The sequence below is a fragment of the Narcine bancroftii genome, chromosome 11, assembly GCF_036971445.1.
Source record: "Narcine bancroftii isolate sNarBan1 chromosome 11, sNarBan1.hap1, whole genome shotgun sequence".
In the NCBI taxonomy this organism is placed as follows: Eukaryota; Metazoa; Chordata; class Chondrichthyes; order Torpediniformes; family Narcinidae; genus Narcine; species Narcine bancroftii.
In genome coordinates, this window is record NC_091479.1 from 31,994,739 (window position 1) to 32,013,189 (window position 18,451).

Here is an 18,451-nt window from a genome sequence, read left to right on the forward strand (position 1 = left end):
TACAGATATGTTAACAGTCAAAGGAAAGTTAAACATGGAATAGGTCCACTGGATGATGGGACCAGTGAACTATGTCAGGGACCGTATGAGATGGAGAAATATTTAACATTTTTTTCTCATCTGTATTCATGAGGAAATGGGACATTGGGCAAAACAAGATAAGAGTGGCAAAGGGCTTAGTTATGGAAAGGATCGGGATAAGTAAATTGAGAGTTTTGGAGCATCTAGGGTCAATTAAGGTGGATAAGTCTCCTGGTCCTGATGCGATTTTTCGCAGGACTTTAAGGGAGGCCAGGGAACAAATAGTAATTGACAGTAATTTTTCAAAGATCACTGGAGGAGGGTATGGTGCCACTGGATTGGAGGGTTGCAAATGTAGTTCTGTTGTTTAAATAAGGCAGTAGGTGTAGGACAAGTAATTATCAGCTTCAGTGGTGGGGTAGGTTATGGAGGGCATTCTTCGAGATAGTATGTACAAATATCTGGATAGGCAGGGATTGTTCAGTGACACCCAGCATGGGTTTGTGAAGGGAAAATCATGTTTGACAAATCTTGTTGAGTTTTTTGAAGAGGTGACAAGAAAAGTGGATGAAGGTTGGGTGGTTGACGAGATCTATTTGAATTTTAGTAAGGCTTTTGATAAGGTTATTTAGGAAGGTTCAGTTACTAGGGATTAATAGATAGTGAGCTGGGTTCAGAGTTGGCTGTAAAACAGACAGCAGAGAGTCATGTTGGACTAGTGTCTGTCATGATGGAAGCTTTTGACGAGTGGTGTGCCTCAGGGATCGGTGCTGGGTCCTCTGTTGTTTACCATTTATATTCATGATTTGGATGAGGGGGTGGTTAACTGGGTAAACGAATATGCAGACAATATGAAAATAGGAGGAGTGGTGGATGGTGAGGAAGATTTTCTTGCATTACAGGATTTGGTTTCTTTGGATAAGTGGATTGAAAGTTGACAGATGGAATTTAATGTTGACAAGTGTGAGGAGCTGCATTCCAGAAAAAATAACCAAAATAGGACCTATGCAGTTAAGGGGAGGGGGTCGAGGAATGGAGAGGGATCCTGGAGTTATGGTACAGAGTTCAATGAAGGTGGATTCCCATGTAGACAGGCTAGTTAAGAAGGCATATGGCATGCTGGCCTTCATAAATCATAGCATAGACGAGAGTAGAGCTGTTTAACACATTGGTGAGGCCAGGTTTGGAGAATTGTGTTCAGTTCTGATCTCCACTTATAGGAAGGATATAGATAAGGTGGAGAAGGTGCAGAGATTTAAAAAAATGTTCCCTGACTTACAAAATCTAGAGTACAGAGAAAGATTAAGGAGACTGTGTCTTTATTCATTAGAACATAGACGGTTGAAGGGGGTTATGATAGAGGTATTTAAAATTATGAATGGAATAGATAGCCTAGACATGAGTAGACTCTTTCCCTGAGGGCAGGGGAGGTTGGAAGAAGAGGGCATTAGTTAAGGGTAAGGGGGCAAAGCTTAAGGAGAAATGTTAGAGGATGCTTCTTCACTCAGAGAGTGGTGGCAGAACTGAATGATCTTACAGAATAGATAGTTGCGGCAGCGTCGATTCTATCATTTTAGAGAAGGTTGGATGTGTACATTGATGAGGGGGTTGGAGGGATATAGGCAGAGTGTGAGATGGGGAAACTAGTGGAGTGGTTCATGTGAACCAGCACAGACTCTAAGGCCCAAAATGGCCTATTTCCATGCTGTAATCTGTCATATGGTTATATGTGGTGGGCTCCACGGGACAAGGTGGGACATCATTAAGAGTTTCCTGCCGGCAGGATTACATTAAGACCCGTGAATATCCTGCGATTTCCGGCAGGAGACTCCACAAATTAACGTGCTGTTCCTCGGCACGCTGCACCACGCACGGTCCATTAAATGGGTGAGTACCCAGCTGTGTCTTATGGCTTCACGCGCTCACTGAATAACTCTTATTCTGTCTCATCTCACTGACCAGCATCCAGTCCATAGCCCTCCATCCCCCTTGTATCCCTGAACTTGTCCAAGTTCTTCAATACTAACATTGAGCTCACATTTCCTCATGCAGCTGGCAGCTTGTTCCACTCTCCCACCACCTTGTGTGGAGAAGTTCCCCCTCATGTTTCCACTAAACTTTTCCCCTTTCATCCTTAGCCCATGTATAAGGACTTCTCCAAGAGGCGGAGTCTCAAGAAAACAACCTCTATCCTCCCCCTTACCACCCAGGCCAGGCCTTCTTCACACTGCTATCACCAGGGAAACATGTCCAGGAGTGTGAAGACGAACACCCAATGATACAAACTTAGCTTCTCCCCCTCTGCCATCCGATTTCTGAATGGACAAGGAACCACAGTCACTCCTCACTTACTCTTCAATTTGCACAAATAGATTTCTTTTTTTAAAATGTAATTTAGATCAATATTTGCACCTGTATTGCTGCCACAAAATGACAAATTTTGTGACAAGTTCATCAAAATAAATTTTTAATTCTGAACACTGCGCGTACATCAGAAAACAATCATAGCTCAAAAAACATTTCAAAAGATGAATTAACTATTTCCATGCACCCTCCCCTTTTATGTCTATTTATCTAAATCCACTCCATGATCGAGACTTCTCCACTTAAACCCAACCCACATTTCTTCTCCCATTCAAAGTACTCAGTAATACACCAAGAAAGTAAAATAAAATCTCAATGCTGGGAATACTCAGCGCGTCATCTACTGGAAAAATAATCGGAGTTAAAACCTTCAGGTCGATAACCTTTCACTGGGATTCAGAAAGATGATCAAATAAACCTGATTCTATTTGCTGAGAAAAAGAAGAGGGGAAATAACAAACTGAATACGTGGGATGAAAAGCCCAAGCTGCAGAAATGGCAGTGGTGCTGGATGAGTGGAGTCGACTCATTGATCACCACATCTGTCTGGATGGAGGGGTAAAGGATAAACAAGACAAACATGATGCCGTCACTGTGAGGTACAATACCACAGCTGCAGAGAATGTGGAATGAAGGAATGGTGAAAATACTTGTTTTTGGATCAATGTGACAAAATTTGACCTGACAAAAGAAAACAAAATTGTTTTGCCCTGCCAGTACTCTCTAGATCAGGGGTGTCAAACTCAAATTCGCAGAGGGCCAAAATTAAAAACTTGGACTAAGTCGAGGGCCGAACTAAATATTTATTGAAAATTTTCAACAACATCTGTATGTTTTCTCTTCTTTCAACATATGTAATGCTGTGTCCATTTTGGCCTGCATCAGGACTCAGCATTTCCTGCTCACTCCTCAGGCTCGAGGCCTCTATTCACCCTCGACCCACCATCCCTCTAACTGACCAGTCCTTTACCCAACCTCTACTCACCCCTCACTCCACTCGCTCTGCCTCTACCTACCCCATCCTATATACGCCCCTCTACTGCCTCTCCTCTCAACCTGTTCCTCCCTCTACCCGTCTCTCCTCTAATCACCCCTCCCCTACTCGCCCTGCCCCTTCCCTTTTACCCCTATCCACCCCTCCTTCTACTCATCCCTCCCTCTAACTGCCCCTCGCACCACCATAACTTCCCCTGCCCATTACTCCTCACCTACACCCTCTGCCTACCCCTGCTTACCCACCCACTCAGGCCCAGTGCGCTGCCGATCAGCCTTTGCGGACAGCCACCATCTCTCTCTTCATGTGCAGGGCCGAACCAGCCGTCCCTGGGGTCCGCGCGGGTGCAAGCGCTGAAGGCCGTGGCGACCGGGAGAAGTGCACTTGTGCTGTGGAAGTGTTGTCCGGTGCCAGTCGCGCGGGGCTCGCGCTTCCCAGGGGCCATACGCAGCCTGCCATGCCCGTCGCGCCGACAGGAAATCACAGGCGCTCGCCAATCCGCCGCACCGCTCGACAGGTGGGAGAAGTGACTGGTTGTGCGGGGAGCGTTCCAACCGGCTTACCGGCTGATGACATCGACAGACTTCTCGTGTTACAATTTCTCGTGTTACAATGGGGAAGCATGTGCAATGAAGGGGGAGGATGGTGGGGGTGATATTACCAAAAAACAGCATCGGTGGGCCACCTCTAATACATTTTTGAAATGATCTTGCGGACCAAATATAATTATATCGCGGGCCAGAGTTTGACATGTGTGCTCTAGATCAGGGGCACAATAAAATAGTTCAGAAGCCAACATTATGAAACTGAACAGAGAAGTTATACCAATCGGCAGCAAGAGATAAAACACAGTTACATAATTCCATGAAAGTGGTGTCACAGGACGACAGGGTTCTAAAGACAGCTTTTGTCATCTTGGCCTTCATTAATTAACATATTGAAAATAGGAATTGGGAAGTTATGGTGAGGTTGGATAAGATGATGGTCAGGCCAAATTTGGAGTATTGTGTGCAGTTCTGGTCACCTAGGTAGAGGAAGGGTATTAGTAAGATTGAAAGAGTGCAGAGAAGATTTACTAAGACGCTGCCAGATCTTCAGGAGTTGAGCTGCAGGGAAAGGTTGAACAGGTTGGGACGTTATTCCTTGGAGTGTTGAAAAATGAGTAAGAGATTGCTTAAAGTGGCATATGAATGGGAAAAAAGGCTGAGAAAGACTGCCGAAGACCCAATTAATAAGGAAAAATTTTCCTTGAGAAAAGTTGTCATTGGCCCATTTCCTCTGGAGTTATGAAACCACGCACAGAACAAGTCAATGAGTTACACTTAAAACAGTGGTTTTCAAACTTTCTTTCCACTCACCTCCCACTTTAAGTAATCCCTTACTAACAGAGCACTTCTGGCATAAGGATTAAGTAGAATATGGTCCGGGGGGTGGGGGTGGGGTGGTGGAGGAGTTTGAAAATCACTGCTCTAGATGAAAAGGTTTCTCCATCTCAGTTTTAAACAGACATCCTTTTATTCTGAGGTTGTTCCCACTGATCCTAAACTCTCCCACGACTGGCAAAATCCTCTCTATCCAGCCCTTTCACTATCCATCAGATTTCAATGAGGTCCTGTCTCATTGTTCTAAACTCGGGCGAGTCCAGGCCCAGAACCACCAAATGCTCCTCAAACATTATTCCTCTCATCACCAGGATCATTCTTGTAAACCACGTCTGGGCCATCACATCCTCTCTTAGAAATGGGGCCTAAAATTGCTCACAACACTTATTAGATCAGGACAACCAGAAGGTGGTCACGGGAGGGGAAGCCAGCTGCAGGACTGCCTCGAGTCCCTGGATTGGATCGTGTTCAAGAACTCACCTGAGAAACTGAATCACTGTACCAGGACCATAGTGAACTTTATCAAAACAGCTGTGGACAAGGGTGTCCCCACCAAATTGTTCAGGGAGTTTTCTCAACCAGAAATCCTGGATGAACAACAATATCCAGAAATTGCTGAGAGCCAAATCACAGTTTGGAGATACAGATACACAAGGAGCCAATACGAACCATGGAAAGCCATCTCGCATGTAGTGGAGATTCAGCACGAGAATGGAAACAACAAAGGATACCCATCAGCTGTGACAGGGGCCTAAATGACATAAAGTGGTGCAAAAACAAATCTGGTGCAGTGGGAGATGGCAAAGCCGCACTCCACATGAACTCAATGCCTTCTACACCTGATATGACCACTAGTACAGGGAAGAACCATCGCAAATGCCCCCTCCCCCCCTAAATCTCTTGATGATCTGCTGCTATCAGTAACCGAAGATGACAACATGGGCTGCCTTCAGGAGAGTGAATCAAAGGAAAGGATCAAGCCTGGATGGAGAACCCAGCAGAGGACTGATAACCTGTGTTGACCAACTGGCCATGGATATCTTCAACATCTCACTCTGACAGGGAGTGGCACCCACCTGTTTCAAATAGGCATCAAACATACCAGTTCCAAAGAGTGGGGTAACCTGCCTAAATGATGATTGATGAGTGACACTCACATCCAGTGATAGGGTGGATTGAGGGGCTGGTGTTGAAGTACATCAGCTCCTGTCCAAGGGGCAACATGGATCGATTACAATTTACCAGACCTATGGCAGATGCCATCTTCACTGGCTCTGCCAAAACCCTGAAACACCCAGACGACAAAGGTGCATCCATCAGAATGCTCTTTATTGACAAGAGTCTGGTATTCCATACCATCCTCCCATCAAAGCTGATGAGCAAACTCCAAAGTCCTGGGACTCCACAACATACTGTGCAATTGGATCCAGAATTTCTTCATCTCCAGGCCCCAATTAGTGTGCATTGGCAAGAACAACTCTTCCAAAATCTCCATCAGCTCCCAAACACCAGAGGGTTGCATATTTCACCCCTGCTCTACTCGCTTTACATCTGCAGCTGCATGGCTTGGTATGACGACACCATCTACAAATTCACTGACGATAGCACAGTCATGAGCTGCATGAGGAGAGCAACGAGTCAGCATTCAGGAGGGAGATTGAAAGCAGGGTTCAATCATGGACCAACAACAACCTCGCACTCAATGCCACCAAAACCAAGGAGATGATTGTCGACTGTAGGAAGAAAAAAAGATGGACACTGCCTGAATTGGAATGGTTTTGGTTTTGAAACACGCGCACGCACGCGCACGCGCGCACACACACATATATTTGTGCAGAGTGGAGTTAAAGTGAAGTAAAAAGTGTTGTTATTAATCTTTACCAATGAAAATTATTGTTTGAAGATGCCATTGTCTTGGTGAATTATCATGGACCATTTTGTGCAAATATTAATCTTTAAAGTTACAATAGTTTATATATATTATCAAGTTATTTTGTGGGTTGGATTCAGGGTCCGCTCACAATCCTTTGAGATGCCAGAAGGCAAGCCATGTACGGATATGAAACGTCTGCTCATTCAGCATCTGAAACCGAAAGAGGAAAACCTTCATGATGGTCCTTGAGATACTGGAGTGTTTGCTTCATTAAAAACGGAAGAATTTGTGTCGTCAGGAAAGACTGCTGATCAAATCGAGAGACCATCTGTTGATTATCTGTGTTCTTAAAATTGAAACTAAGTCAATAGAGTGCTGAGAGATGGCAGCTGTTCGAATAAGCGAGTTCTTGATTCAAGGCTGGAGTCCATTGGCTCATGATTCATACTTTTGAAGAGGCTGAATGGACTTCAAAGGCAGAAATGACGGCACGTGTCATGGGATGAGCCATTCTGGAGAAACATTACAAATGAGAGGCAGAAGATGTTGTCCATGCTGTGGGGAAGAGAGGATTGAAGATACAGTCGTCAGAGAAGGTACAGTTACATCGTCTTCTCCTTTCACCAGGAGTAACAAGTGGATTTTGAAGGAGGAAGACCATTTCTAACCGTCTCTTTGAGATCAAGAGAGCAGCCTCGTTGAGACCGTGGAAATGGCCACATTTGATGAATAAAGCCAAAGTAATCTTGCATTTGCAACATAACCATTTTTAAATGGAGACTTAGTTCAGCCCTTGACTGAGTTGATGAAATCTTGGTGGAAGAAAATAGCCACTCCACTGTCTCTTTGAAAAGACAACAGATTCATCATGTGGAACAGATTCTGAAACCTCCCTGCAAGAGAGGAAAATAATCTCTCACAGAGTAAGTTTCAAAGCAATGATTTTTCATCCAAGAAATTCAGACGAGTTTGAAAGAGAACCGATGATGAGGTTTTGAAATCCTTCAGTTGCTTTTGCCACAATTTAAAGAAATCGACATGGTCTCAAACGACTCAAATCCAGATACAACCCTTCACAAATTGAGCTCTTCCAGCTCCATTGGGTTCAACCAGCGAAAGATGAGGGGGTAAAGCCACAGGGTTAGAGAGAGTCAGCAGGTCAAACAGACATAGAGCAAAGACAAAGAGACATCAAACACATTGTGGGTTTGTCCCTTCATCAAGGAAAGATGAGGAAGAGAAGGTCAGAAATGGGACCATTAAATTGTGGGGGTGGAGGGCAGGAGGAAGCCACCACACAGAGAGGGGACTTGGGCACCTGAGGCAAACAGGGGGGTTCCCTCCCCCTGCCCTTCTTCCTCTGCCCTTCTTCCTCTGCCCGTCCTCCCCTGCCCGTCCTCCCCTGCCCGTCCTCCCCTGCCCGTCCTCCCCTGCCCGTCCTCCCCTGCCCGTCCCCCCCTGCCCGTCCCCCCCTGCCCGTCCCCCCCTGCCCGTCCCCCCCTGCCCGTCCCCCCCTGCCCGTCCCCCCCTGCCCGTCCCCCGCTGCCCGTCCCCCGCTGCCCGTCCCCCGCTGCCCGTCCCCCGCTGCCCGTCCCCCGCTGCCCGTCCCCCGCTGCCCGTCCCCCGCTGCCCGTCCCCCGCTGCCCGTCCCCCGCTGCCCGTCCCCCGCTGCCCGTCCCCCGCTGCCCGTCCCCCGCTGCCCGTCCCCCGCTGCCCGTCCCCCGCTGCCCGTCCCCCGCTGCCCGTCCCCCGCTGCCCGTCCCCCGCTGCCCGTCCCCCGCTGCCCGTCCCCCGCTGCCCGTCCCCCGCTGCCCGTCCCCCGCTGCCCGTCCCCCGCTGCCCGTCCCCCGCTGCCCGTCCCCCGCTGCCCGTCCCCCCTTGCCCGTCCCCCGCTGCCCGTCCCCCCTTGCCCGTCCCCCCTTGCCCGTCCCCCCTTGCCCGTCCCCCCTTGCCCGTCCCCCCTTGCCCGTCCCCCCTTGCCCGTCCCCCCTTGCCCGTCCCCCCTTGCCCTTCCCCCCTTGCCCTTCCCCCCTTGCCCTTCCCCCCTTGCCCTTCCCCCCTTGCCCTTCCCCCCTTGCCCTTCCCCCCTTGCCCTTTCCCCTCCCCTCACCCTCCTTGCCCAGCCTCCCCCTCGCCCTCCAACTCCCCCTTCACCCTCCCCTTGCCCAGCCCCTCCACTCCTTGACTTGCCCCGCCCCCTCCGGGCTCCTGCCCCTCCCATCTCCCTCCCTCTCCCTCATCCCCCTCCCCTCCCCCTGCATCGACGCCTCGGCTCCACCCAAACACCCCGCCGGTACCGGCCACTCCCGGGTGGGGCCCGGTGGGCTGCGGGTCGCCCGCTTTCCCTGGACCAGGCGGCTGAGGAATGTCCCGGCGCTGCCGCCAACTTCTTCCCTTTAGGCACGTGGCGACGGACCCCGAGCAGACGCCGCCGCCGCCAACATCCTGCCTCCTCACAGCAAGAGCCAATCAGCCCGTGAATCCGCCCATCAATCCAACCCGAATTCAGCATCCAATCGAATAGCGGCCACACCGAATCAACCCATTGGCTCGCGCAACTGAAGCAACCAATCAGAGAGCGAGTGAACACACAGGTGAACCCAATCAGCATCGCAAGACAGAAAACAGAGGCAGTGGAATGCCTTCGGTCCTTCCACTTTTAACTACCCCAACAACTCAATCAAATCCTTGGGAAACACAGGATCAATTTGTCTTGGCTCCAGGATTCCTCTGATCTCAAGAAATACATTTTACCTCAACTGCAAGGGAGACTATTTATTATCAAACTTTCCTTTATATTTATTACTGCTTCCAATTTAATGGAGGACACAAGTGGTTGTGTCAGCCAGCTGGACCGCCTCGGGAAACCTCATGGAGCAGGCAATCAGGGTGAGAAGGGAGGCCGGTAGTGACCCTACAATGTCATTGTAGATGTAGCTGAACCTATGTGGTGCTGGCTCGAATGTCTGGCATGGTGCCTTCACGTATGTCTGCATTTTGGTCATCTGGCAGAGTGTGCAGGCCTTGGCCCACTGACAACCTGTTTCTGGAGGCTCAGCAAGACCAACCTATTGACCACCATTTTGACAGTACTGATGGCCGGGTGCGTCAGGTTGTGCACCTCATCATAAAACTGCCATCTCCATGCTGTCGGCACGATGAGGTGGGGTTTGCCATTGGAATGTCGCAGAGGAGCGTCTACTTACCAGGATCGATGTTAACATCCTCCAGCCTGAGCCTGGACACTGCTGTCTTGCTTGCAAGGATCTCAGGGTCGTCCTGCTGTCCCCTGCCGAGGGCTAAGTAGTCTATTCACTGGGACAGGGCCTTGATAGACTTAATTGCGGGGATGTGGCAGTGCGTCACCTATGTTATGTTGAATGTCTGTAGTGAACTCAGACTCATAGGAGAGGAGTCGCTGCTGCTTGGCCGACCACAGGTCCAACACTTTATGGAAGGCAAAAGGTAATGGCTTCTGGTCCATGAAGACACTGAATTGTCTACCTTCCAAAAATACCTTAAGTGCCTGACTGCCAGGTACAGCTCCAATTGCTCTCAGTCAAAGACGCTGTATTTGAGTTCAGGTGGCCAGAGGTGTCTGCTAAAGAAGGACAGGGGCTGCCATTCCCCTTCGATGAATTGCTCCAGTGCACCCCCTACTGCTGTGCTGGAAGCATCTACTGTGAGAGTGGTGGGTGTCTCTGGCCTGGCGTGTACCACAAGGGTTGTGTTGGCCAGTGCGTCCTTGGCCTTCTGGAACGCCTCCAAATCCTCATTGTCCCAGATAATGTCTTTACCTTTCTCCGCATGATGTGGGCCACGCGGGGCGTGGCAAGATGGTGTAAGGATCAGACGTGTCTTCCAGTCCTCTCCTGACTCTATCTTAATGTTTTGTCTAGAAATGCCTGTTAAAATTCTTTAAAAGTTTAGATAACTTCAGTGCTGTTAATTTAACTTATGATGGTACAATTGGTGGAAAAGAGCAAAAAAAAACGACAACAGATTATCAAAAAACTACATTTTCCAAAAGTTCAAGTTTTGGAGCCTACCTACAGGAAAGACACCGAGACTCAGCGTGAAATGGATCCCAGGAGAAAGGTACAGCTTTCCGATGTAGAGTTCAATATTACATCGGTAGAGCCCTCTAAAGAGGGCGCCAAACAGCCTTTAGAACAAATAGTTACTCAGGTTCGCACATGTGCAGTAGCATCTGACGGCAATGTTATGAATGAACCACTTGTAGTAACATCAGTTGAAGTACCGGCTGGGGAAAGGCATTTGTCAACTGTAGCGGTGGCACTGCAAACTGCACCTTTTGAGATAAAAGAACCTATACAACTTGATGTACTGGGAGAAATTAATACATTATGGACTGGGGAAAACCCCGGCCAGCGTCCTCCAGTCATTGCTGGAGAGGCTGTGGCTGGGGTTTCCACACGCAGCTATACTACAAGGAAGGCAACCAGAATGAAGGAAGGAACAGAAGACCCTTTGGTTATGCAGAAGAAGCAGGAATCTGTTGAGCCAGAATCTCTTCCAATTGAAAAGATTCTTGTGAATCTTGAATCTAAATTATCTTATACAATGCAGGGATTATCCAAGATTATGACTGAACTTGGTACTAGGTTTAATACTCTGTGGTGAAAATACATTCTCAACAGATGGATGAGTTTGGAGCTTTTAAGCTTGAAGTGAGAGATAAATTTAATTCGTGTGAAGAAGATATAGACGAAATACGAGATCATGTTTCAGATGTGACCAAAATGGTCAAAGACTTACAAACTCAAAATAAAAATTTGGTGAAAAAGTTTGATTATTTGGAAAACCAATCCAGACGGAACAATATAAAGATTATTGGTTTGCCGGAAGGAATGGAGGGACCAGACCCAAGAAAATTTTTTACTGAATGGATTCTGCAGGTGCTGGGTCAAGAACATTTCCCGGAAGGTATAATACTGGAACGTGCTCACAGAGCCTTGCGTAGAAGACCTATTTCAGGTCAAAGTCCAAGACCTGTTTTGGTTCGTTGCTTGAATTATTACGACAGAGAAATAATTTTACGAGTGGCTATTAGAAATGCACAACAGAGAAAATCACCCTTGATGATTCAAAATAATTGAGTTTTCTTCTATGCGGATTTGAGTCAAGAAGTTATGTTCCAATGACGGGAATTCAACTCTGCTAAAGAGTTGTTGTGGAAGAAAGGTTATAAGGCAACCTATAGATATCCAGCTGTTTTGAAGGTTTTTCAAGATGGTTGCCAACCAAAGTTCTTTGATTCTCCAAAGGAAGCTATAGCATTTGCTCAAGAGCTGCCAATTACTCGGTTTCAACAGAGACGTAATCCGCCGCGATCTCTAAGGAGACAAGAGATGGAAGAAAAGAGCCGTGCTACAAGAAGGAATGGTTGTAATGGTGACTCGGCAGTTGGAGCTGATTAAAAGAATTGTTGTTCTTTTTTTAATGTTTTTTTGAAAAAAAAGGAATATTAAATAATGATGATGTTAGTTTAAGATGAAGTGAGAGTTGGGGAAGAGAACTGGATGGGCACTATTTCCTGAAAGTCATCTGCTACGTGTGAGTTATCTTACACCCATTTTTTTGGGGAGTTACCGCATTGCGTGGTTTAGACGGGAGGGGGTATTTTTAACCTCCTACCTGTTTTTTTTTTCCTTTTTTTGTATTATTAGAGTAAAGAGTTAAGGGTTTTCTTTTGTGTTTATAAAAAAAAAAGCATAAGAAAGTATTTGATTGTTTAAAAAACTAAAAATTCATGTGGTATTTTTTGTAAAGTTTATTCAGTAGATAAGGAATATTTAAAATTTAAATGTGAATGGGATGGATAAGTTTTTTTTAATATTTTTTCTTTAACTTTAAGGTGAAAAGAGTGGTAATTCTGGTGTATATTATTTTGCTAGTTTAGTTATAGAACGAAGGGAATAATGGTGAAAGTTATAAATTGAATTGTACAATTCTTAATGAGGCTTTAATTTTGTTTGAGGTTTATGCTCTATTTGTTGAAGATATAGATTTCGTTGTAGATGTGTTTTTATTATTTGGATATCTGAATTTTAACGTAATGATTGGGGATATTTAAATGTGGTATTGGAGCTTTTATTGGATAATTATTCAAGGTTAAAAGGGAAAAATGGTGGAAGAGTACCAAATTTGATTTGTACAATGTTTAATGAGGTTGGAATTTTGTTTTAAGATGGCGGTTTATGTGACTAATATGATGATAGATGTGAAGTTAGTTGATATTTGGTGAAGGTTTATCTCTATAGAGAAAGTTTTTTTTCATCTTTTTTTTTCTCATGCTACAATTTTTTTTAAAGAAGTGATTATTGTTTAAGAATTTTTGATAGACAATGTTACTAATTTTACTAATTTTTTATATTAGGTTTGAGTTAATTATATGTTTCATCTTAACTCTGATAAATATATGCATTTAAGTTTGATTTAAATATGTTTTTTAAGTCTGATATCTTAGTATTAATTACTTTTCTTTTTGTTAGTATTTTAATCGATTATGTTTTTGTTTTTTTTTGTAAGTGGGTTTTTTTCTCACATATATTATGAACTTTATTAATTCTTCACTCTTTATTTTGGGGAGGAAGGGGGGGTTGGACTAATTTGAGTTGGGTTATTAATGTGTAATAAATATTGGGGAGGGTATAGTTTATTTAGATTACTGATATTTTTTTGTAATTTTATTATTTTGTTCTTAATTTTTTTAAATGTAATTCTATATGTTATTCGTGTTATAAAATCTTAAATAAAGTTTAAAAACAAAAACATGATGTTGGCCACAACCGGTATGAATCGGTGATAAAAATTAATCGTACCAATGAATTTTTGCAGTCCCTTCATTATGAGGGGTTTGAGGAAGCACTTAACAAACTCTACCTTTTCAAGCAGGGTTTAGTTCTGTGCCTGTTGATTTGACCCCCAAGGAAGTCGAACGTTTCCAACCTGAACTAGCACTTAGCAAGGTTTATATAGTAAGTCCAAATTCCTGCAGCCAGGCGCACAGTCACATTAGACGGTCTCTGTTTAGCTTCATTGCCACCACTTTGACATCTTGTGGTTACTGCCACCCTCTGCTGTTGGAGAATATCCTCCTTGGTCTCAGCCCCTCAATGTAACTAAGAACCCCTAAAATGCCCCTAATGTTTTGGCCTTCATCACTACTCCTGGCAAGGCATTCTTGACACCCACAACTCTGGGTAAAAAAAAATACCCCTGATATCTCCCCTAAATCTTCCTCCCTTTGCTTTAGACAGATGTCTTCGAGTGTTTGCTACTCCCATCTGGGTTTCAGGCAAACTGAAGGGCATCTTTCACCGAGTTTCTGGTTTTCCAGCAGTCCTGGATGTCTGTCTCTGGATGCTCTGCTCCGTGGACCACCCCGCAGTATCCCATCAAGTCCTGGAGTCTCTGTGTCAGATATTCTCTGCTGACCACTGCCTGATGGCTTTGTGGTCAAATGTGTTTGTCTATGAAACCGTTCCCAGGAAGGTAAAGGGGCAAAGTCCTGCTGACTGGAACATTGTGCAGCACCAGGGCCAGGCCAATCTTTCACAACACCTGAGCCAGGTAGAACCTCAGCACATAGCAGCATTTGGTGCCCTTGCACTTTGGTAGCAAGCACAGCCACACACAATTATGGCCATGCTGGTTACACCCTTTTCCCCATTGATTGACGATGTACACGGTCCTTCTCCAGACTCTATCCATTTTGGACCCCCACATGAATAGGAAATTTGTTTTGGGAATTGACAGGGTGGTGGTGTGGGGATGGTCCAAACCTGGCCCACGTGCAGCAGGACCGAAAGTCCTTGCACATTGCACCTGATAATCAGGTTTTACCCGAATGACAGAGATGGGTATCTCTGTGGTTCTCCCTGTCTCCTGGACCTGGGGGTCTTTGTACTGCTCCCCATCTCCTTAAGTTGGTGCTTTGTTTTCCACAACCCCCACAAGAAATCCAAGACCCCTGGATGGAGGGCAGAGGCGCAGAGAGATCAGTGAGAACACGGGTAGTTTCAACAGGGTGGGGTCCATCCAGGCGCCTGATAACAGGAGGAACCAAGTGGGAAGGAGGATGCAGGGCATTTGATAGCAGGACATTGCGAGAGAGTGGATTCCTCGAACTCTTGAGGGGAGAGGCGCTGGTCGATCCATCGGTTTAGATGGGGCAGGGTATAGACATGGCAGCTGACTGGAATTGTCAGCGGGTTACTGAGACCTGGGAGAGGAGGGGAAAGAGGGTGCAGTAGTGTTCTGAGAGTGCTGAGGGAGAGGCAACATGGGTGCCACCTCAAGGCAACGGTCCCCTGATTGTTTGCAGGGATGGGCTCTCTAAATAGACTCATAGATATCCAGCACAGAGCATCTTTGTCGCCCTGCCATCAGGAAGGAGATATGGAGGAATAAAAGCAGAGCAGCCAGGGAGGGAAATAGCTTCTTCCCACAGGCCGTGCGATTGACAAGGCAACATGAGCTGGATAGGAGCTAAGAATGAAAAGGGTGAGAGGAATATGGACTGATTACAACAGCTCAGCTAGCAGGAGGGAGGTGCTGAAGGGCCTGTTTCTGTTTTGTCTATCTGGACCAGCCTTTTGTGTTCAAGCTTTAAAAAAACCAATCATTTTTAAATTTAATATCAACGGTACAGAATGAATCAAGAGACAAGATGTCTGTCCAGCAGCAAGCGTCGAAGGCACTTCCTGAAACGGAGGCTCTGAAACCACAGGGAGGTTCTGGACGGAAAGAGGCCCAGCTTCTTCTGGAAGGAGGAGAGGAGAGGCAAGGGAAATGCGGGGGAAGGGAATGGGAGGGGTGGGGCTAGGGATGCCGTTCACCTCCCCTTTACTCTACCCCGTTCCCCTCCCCTTTCCACTGCCCTTTCCCCTCCCACATCCCTTCCCCACTTCCCTTCCCCAGTTCCAGTCCCCCGTTCGCCTCCCCCATTCCCCTCCCACTTCCCTTCCTCCTACTCCTAACCCGAACCCCTAACAAAATCTTAAACCTAACCTTAACACTACCGATACCCCCTACCACCACTCCATGTCCCCTAACTCTACCCCCACCCCGTCCACTAACCCTAACTTTATCCCTACGCCTATGCCGCCCCCTAACCCCAACCCTAATGCTACCCACCATCCCCTAACCCCAAACCTCACTCCTCCTCTACCCCCCTGCTCCTACCCCCTTCCCCTATACCTAACACAAGCCCACTTCCCCGAACTATAAACCTAACCATAAACCAAGATATAGCCCTACCCCATGTCTCCTAACACTAACCCTAATGCTACCTCTACAATGCTCCTAACCCTAACCCTAACTCTACCCAACTTCCCCAACCCTAAACTAACCCCTACCTCTATCCCTTGCATCCTACCCCCTTCCCCTAACACTACCTCCTACCCCTTCCTCATACCCGCATCCCCTACAACTACCCCCTTCCCAACCCTACCTCCTACCCCTTCCCCATACCCACACCCCCTACAACTATCCCCTACACTATCCCTTACAATCTACCCCCTTCCCCTAACCCTACCTCCTACCCCTTCCCCATACCTGCACCCCCTACCACTACCCCTACCCTATCCCTTACAACCTACCGACTTCCCCTAACCCTACCTCCTACCCCTTACCCATACCCGCACCCCCTACCACTACCCCCTACCCTACCCCTTACCACAACCCCTACCCTTACCCCCTTCCACTACCCCCTTTCTCCTACCCCCTTCCCCTCCCCCTCCGTCCCCTAGGTTAGGGGTAGGAAGGGGAAAGGGAAGGGGGAGGGGAAGGGGAGGAGGAGAAGGGGAGGGGAAGGGGGAGTGTTAGGGGAGGGGAAGGGGGAGGGGAAGGGGAGGGGGTAATGGGAAGGGAAGGGGAGAGGGGAAGGGGAGGTGAAGGGTGGAGGGCTGGGGTTAGGGCATAGGTGTGAGGGCAGGGGAAGGGGAAGGTGAGCGGGAGGGGGTTGGGATGGAGGAGGGGTAGAGGAGAAGAGGGGAAGTGGGTGAAGGGACATGGAAGAGGCAGGGAATGGGGTTGGCAGGGCCAGATGGAGAAGAAGGGGAGGGGTTCAGGCCATCATGATGTTGTCTGTCCTCTGTTCAGCTGGGATGTGAGGTTCTTCTGGACTCGTGTCTTGTCTCTGAGATCGCTCCTTCTCCTGGGAAGAGAAATACGAGTGATAGAGATACTGTCTCTGAGGCCTGATCACAATGACTTTGGAGGATCCCAACTCTTCCCCCATCATCCCCCCTACCCCTGAACACTGGAGCCATTCCCCTTCCTCTGCTTTACCTGAGGAAGTGTGTTTTGGCGAAAACCACGATCTCTCTCTGCAGAGCTCAGAGCAACGTGTCTCCATCAGGCAACACCCTGGTTCTCCACGATATGGCAGCAAGATGCTAGACAAATCATGGATGGATCGGTCGAGACCATTCAGCTGATCCATCTGAACTTACCCCACAGCAATGTTACCCTCCCCTCCCTCACACCAGTACCCTCCATTTTTCTTTAATTCCTGTCCATATTAAAATCCTTTTCATGCCTTTTTTTGGACCAGTCTCCACTACTACCCCGGCAATGCATTCCAGCCACCCACTACATTCTGTGTGAATAAAATGTACCCCTCACGTCTTGCCTAAATTTCCCTCAGCTCACCTTATTTAGATGTCCTCTGGTATTCTCGCCCCAGGAATGCACACAATATTCCAAGTGTGGTCTGACGAGAATTTTATACATCTGCAACGATACCTCTCGGTTTTTGAACTCAATCCCCTGACTCCTGAAGGCCAGCACACAATACACTATCTTAAACTCCCTTTCAATTTGCACAGCAACCTTGAGTGATATATGGAGCAGGATCTAAATATTTCTCTGTCCTGCACACTGTTCATAATCCTGCCATTAACCAAGTGATCTGCCCAAACATTCTTGTAATCCGCATTCAAGAAAGATATTGGTCTATATACAGCTACTTTTAATGGGTCTCCAACCTTCTTTGGAATAACTGGTATTCGTGCCCTTGAAAATTACTCTGGAAATAAACCTGGAGCAGTTGCTTATTTAGGTACATCTGATTTACAGGATACAACTCCATCTGTCACTTCTCTGCAAACTGGATGACCTATGACAACCTTCTACACTGTCTACAACATTTCTACCTCTGTGTCATCCCCTGACGTACCCACCCTTACACTCCCATCATCATTCATAAAAATCACAAAGAGCAGGGGTCCCAGAGCAGATCCCTTTGGAGAGCCACTAGTCATTGTTCCATCTACTACTACCCTCTGTTTTCTGCAGACAAGCCAATTCTGAATCACACAGCCAAGGCTCCATGGATCCCATGCCTCCGGACATTCTGAGTGAGGCCACCGTGGGGATCTTGTCAAGCACCTTACTAAAATCCTCGTGCAGCACATACAGACCTTGACCTTCATCTATTTCCTTTGACACCTCCTCGAAAAACTCAATTTGACTGGTGAAGCAGGACCTGCTCCTCACAAAACTATCCATAAGTTTGCCCAGCATGTTTAGGCATTGCCCTCGGCCCCAGCATCTGCAGACTTCCTGGCCAGTCCCTCCCTTACCCCTTCCCAGAGCTTCCGCATCCATTAGAACATCAAGCATTGCTGCCCAGTACAGGCCCTTTGGCCCATAAAGGCTGTACTGACCTTTGTAAATGTTCTCCACAACCTTTACCTGTACCACACCCATAGGAACATAGGAAGTGGGAACAGGAGTAGGACAAAAATGGCCTATCGAGCCTGCTCCGCCATTCAATACGATCATGGC